The sequence below is a fragment of the Mizuhopecten yessoensis genome, unplaced genomic scaffold (genome assembly GCF_002113885.1).
Source record: "Mizuhopecten yessoensis strain PY_sf001 unplaced genomic scaffold, ASM211388v2 scaffold7547, whole genome shotgun sequence".
NCBI classification, from domain to species: domain Eukaryota; kingdom Metazoa; phylum Mollusca; class Bivalvia; order Pectinida; family Pectinidae; genus Mizuhopecten; species Mizuhopecten yessoensis.
In genome coordinates this window covers 1,165,311-1,170,620 of record NW_018407102.1, presented here as the reverse complement: position 1 = coordinate 1,170,620, position 5,310 = coordinate 1,165,311, and the positions used below count along the sequence as shown (strand labels likewise).

The window sequence follows — 5,310 nt, the reverse complement described above, 5'->3', positions numbered from 1 at the left end:
TTCAGAGTTTCCTACAGCTATATATCTGAAAATAACATGTTAATTTTCACTAAATTTCTAATTATATATGAAAAACCGTGATTTTCACGGTTGACTGCGGCGTTCAAGTTTTACCCCCTTGAAATACACATTATCGTGGTTTTCTAAATTATTAGATGAAAAATAAACATTTTTGTAACTGTCACATTTAGAAAATAATGATAGAAATTATTGTAAAATTTTATAATTTTTTTTATAAACGATCGTGTGAATGAGATATTAAAATATCCTTATATTCCTGGTACGGGGTTTTAGTCCGGGTCCGGGAATCGTGTAACCGGTCCGGGAACGGGGTATAAGATTTACCTACCACAGACGGTCACACTAATTTGCGCCATAGGAGATTTAACGCCATAGGTGCGCCATAGGAGTTTTTGCACGCCATAGCAAAATGTGAGTGTTTGATACACGAAATAATTCGATTTTTCCATCGGTATACTCATTTAACATGTTTTGGTAAAATATCATTTAAAAAAAAATGTGTACTTTAGAAAATCGATTTTGATTCCGAAGCACTTTAATTTACACTAATTTGCGCCATACGTGTTTTTTCACGCCACAGCAAAATATAAGAATTATTTTCAGCAAATAACTGTGTTTTTCCTTTTGTATATGCAATAAACAGGTTGTGGTAAAGTTTCATTCTTAAAAAATGTTTATTTTGTTAGGAAATCGACAAAATATTTCTTCGCGATTCATAAGTCAATTACAAGGGAAGTAACTCGTACATTTGCTAAAAACGCCATAGCAATGAATAGGACAAGACTAGTACTTGACTGGGTTTTTTTTATTTTTTATTTATGATTTGTAAACAAAAAACACGTATGGCGCAAAATTTAGTGTAAAAGTGCTTCGTAATCAAGATCGATTTTCTAACAAAGTACACATTTTTTTTTAAATGATACTTTACCAAAACATGTTAGATGAGTATACCAATGGAAAAATCGAAATATTTCGTGGATAAAACACTCACATTTTGCTATGGCGTGCAAAAACTCCTATGACGCACTTATGGCGCTAAATCTCCTGTGGCGCAAATTAGTGAGACCCACCACCGTATACGTGCGCGCAGGTGCGGGTTCCAATTTAAGTGGATAAAATCCTTATATGGTGTTCTCCAAGAATAAAAAGTGTAAGGCTATAAATAGATTTGAATAGTTCGTGAGTCAGAAACAAATTTTCGCTGTCCCACATGGAACCACGGACTTAGATCTAATATAATTCTGTGATGGAACTGAGATTTTGTTACAGCTATATTTGGACCTAAACAGAGATGTTCAGGGTAAATTTGCACGTTTTGGGGGTTAAAATTGAAAAAAAGCCACTCCTACTCGGAACACCTCAGTCCTGTGTGCCCTTTTGGTGACCACATTACGACTTCCCGAGTTTCGTCCCCTTGGACGCGAACTTTCTGTAAATATTCCTGAACTAATAAAATTGTTTCATCCAAATATAGTATATATCTACCACCTTGTTAAACAACTCGTTAAATTATTTGCTGTACACGCTGTGTATATATATATATAACCAATCGGATGTGTTGGTTCGTCACGCTCAAATGACTAACGTACTCGTCTTCCTGTTTTGTCGTTCAGATCGCGTCAAGTCGTTCATAAACCCTTACCAGTCGAGCTGAGGATATTTCTACTAGACCTAAATCAAGATGTCGATGGTAAGTGTTGTCTACATGTTTGGATCGTAATATATTGCTGTAACTTCTACCAAAAACATCGACTCTATAGTCTATATCATAGACAAAACCTAAATCGGGAAATTATTAAAGCTTCATCTGCAGACAGGAAAAGGAAGCAAATGTTCTCATATGCCCGGGACTGCGTAATTGCGAAACCCTCCCTTTTTAGGAGGGCTACTTCCGATTTTGGAGCCTTACATTTAGTACTTTCAACCAGTGAGTTTGCTAAACTACTCCTATATTCTCGGATCTAATTATTTCGTCTGCGAGAACAACTCAAAATATGTCATTTTAAAGGGTCATTTGTCTTTAGGGGAGGTTAAACGTTAGTGCAGGCAAATTCGCCATGCACCAATATTCGCCACCCTATGACGAAAATGCTATATGACTTCATAATACATAAGATGTGACGTAAATAACGTCACCATAATCAAGCCTTCAAACACTTTTACAAGAAGAGGTATATGAAGGGAAAAGTTATTTTAATAATCAAAACAGTTATGAAATATCATTTAACGCAACAAATCTTAAACATTTGGTCTGTGCGACGGACATCACGTCAACTGAACTCAGTAATCTGAGGTCTGTTGGTTGTAATTTAGTGTAAATGTATTACATACAAACTGAGAATACCCATATCTCAATGCTAATTGCAGTTTCATGGTCGACTGAGCCGTCAATGCAAGTAAATTGTTTTTCTAAAAGTCAGTGTACTTTGGTACATATCCAATGCTTGTTTATGGAAATGACGCTCGGAAAGATTTGATAATTCATTTCCCATTTTCATGCAATATGTATTTAGAAAACAATCAACCAGTATATTGTAATATATATGTAGTATCGGCCTACGAAACCTAAATCCTTCCAAAGCGTCGGGGCCAGATAACATTCCAAATCGTGTTCTAAACGAGTGTGCAGACCACATAGCACCCATTCTGACACAAATCTTCAAGACCACAATAACAACCGGCTACCAGTAGACTGGCTAATTACAAACATTTCCTGCATCTTCAAAAAGGGAGACAAACACTCAGCAGAAAATTATCGTCCAGTTTCACTAACATCAGTACCATGTAAAATTCTAGAACACATAATATGCAAACATATATAAGAACATCTGGACAGACAAAAGGTACTAACATCTTCTGATTAGGATACTCCTGTGAAACACAACTCATTACCACCATTGACGACCTACTGAAATCTTCTGACCGTGGCAAACATTATTTAGTGGACATGGCAATACTGGACTTCTCCAAGGCCTTTGACACAGTTCCCCATGACAGACTACTCCACAAGCTAGATTCCTATGGGATCAGAGGACCTCTGCACCAATGGTTAAAATCCTTCCTAACTCGCAGGAAGATGCGGGTAGCCATAGAGGGAGAACTCTCTGAAGAGGCAACGGTTGAGTCAGAAGTACCACAAGGAACAGTACTAGGACCCCTACTCTTCCTTTGCCATATAAATGACTTGCCAGACTCTGTGAAATCAACAGTTAGACTTTTCGCAGATGACTGCCTATTCTATCGAGAAATAATCTTAAAAAAGGACCACAAAACACTTCAAGACGACCTTTAACAGCTCGAAACTTGGGCTTCAAACTGGGGGATGAAATTTAATGCCAAAAAATGATACATTCTTTGTATTAAGAAGAAAAAGCAAAACACATACCAACTTAATGGACACAACTTAGATCATGTACGGACATGCCCATACCCAGGATTACAACTATCAGGGGATATGAAGTGGAAAGAACATATATAGCAAGTACCACAAAAAAGGCCAGTTCTACCTTAGGCTTCCTACCACGCTACCTACAACACTGCCCCAGAGAATGTAGAAAGACAGCATACATTGCTCTTGTCAGATCCATCTTAGAATATGGAGCAATAATCTGGGACCCTTACATAAAGGCGAACAATAACAAATTGGAAAACATCCAACAGAGAGGGGCGCGTTTCATCCAGAAGGATTACAGAACGAGGGAAGAGGGATTCATGACCAACTACTCAAGGAGCTACAACTTTCACCACTAGCACCAAGACGAAAAACAACAGAGACTGTCATTCTATTATGAAATAGAGCAAATTCCATCAATGCCTAGCAAAGACTTTATTAACTTCCAACATGAAAAAAGGAAAACACGACAGCGTATATTCCAGGACTGCGAAACATCAAGGCCAATTCCAAATTCAATCAGGAACAATAACAGAGCAGTCATAATACCCAACAGCAACACGGAACAATACAGAAACTCATTCTTTGTGCGAACAGCCACAGATTGGAACCACCTGGACGACATTACAGTCGGGGCGCAAGGAATAGAGGCATTTAAACCATCAATCCCTACCAACTAGGATTAAACGAAGCTAAGTATCGCATGCGTACTCAACCCCCTCCGTATTAAAGCCATTTTGGTCTCTGTGGAGTATAACATATAGAACATATAGATAGATATTTAAAAAAATATTTTTGCGTCTAAAATATTCAGCCATCTTACAACACAAGTCCTGTCCTGGAGCCACTCATCCCGGCAGACTCAACTGGTTTTTTTTAATCGGCAACGATTTGGAAGTTTAGATTTGTTCAGGATTGAGTCTTTATTGCAATGCATGTAAATTGACCTCATCTCAGCCGATCCGTGCCATCATACTCAAACAGCATTAACCAGTTTCTTCAAGTTATCGAAAAGTAACTCACAGCTAAGAAAAGCCGTTTATTTCAATGTTAATCATTGTTACACACACACATTTGGAGCTGTTCTTATCAGTAGTCACGACTTGTTTAAACATACAAAATTTTACTTTTAAACACTTCCATTACTTGCAAACTAGTGAAATGATTGAAGGTGGCGAAACTGCCTGCACCTTTGAGCAAAACCACAGAAGGCCTGATGACGTCACAAATGTTGCTGCGTGACATCATTCAGGTGTTTTTACAACACTGTTTATTTAAAGGAATTTCAGTCAAATCTTCTGTATTGGCGTGCTCGTTGCCATTTTAATACATGCGTATTTGGTGGAATTATTAACTGAAACCCTTACTAATGTGACGAATTTGCCTTCACTAACGTTACATTTTATTTATGTTTTAATTTTGAGCATGCAAAATCTCCCCCATTAAAATTTCAAAAAGTTGGCAAGTATGGGAATGTTCTAGAAAAATATTGAAATCCTTCCATACGTACAGAAGGAGAAGGATTAACTGGTCAGTAAATGATCCAGAGTTCTACTATGCATTTTTAAACCCACCATTGTCAGATGATGGGCTGTTCCAATGGCCCTTCAATCATGTTCTGTCTGTCTGTCAATCCAGCTGTCCTTAAAGTTAAACAATTCTTGTAAGCATTGTTTCTCAGAAAGTACCAGAGGGATATTAATTTGTCAAAGTTAACATGTTTGTTTTTGTTCCCCATGGTCCCTTGTTATGTGTAAAGGGTTAAAGGAATGATCATAAACCGAGATGGCAGACAGGTCATCTTGAACTTGAGAGTTAGAGGATGTTGATGCTTTTTAGCTCACCTGGCACGAAGTGCCAAGTGAGCTTATGCCGTGGTGCGGCGTCCGTCGTCCGTC

General features: G+C 37.8%; 1 long non-coding RNA gene across 1 annotated transcript in view; it reads left to right on the top strand.

Annotated features, from left to right (window-relative positions):
* The first annotated feature begins 1,147 nt into the window (after positions 1-1,147).
* Positions 1,148-5,310, top strand: part of LOC110453910 — an 11,194-nt gene continuing 7,031 nt past the window's right edge. Inside the window, exon 1 of the long non-coding RNA XR_002463317.1 lies at positions 1,148-1,711. This is a non-coding gene — a long non-coding RNA (uncharacterized LOC110453910). The remainder of the gene's footprint in view (positions 1,712-5,310) is intronic.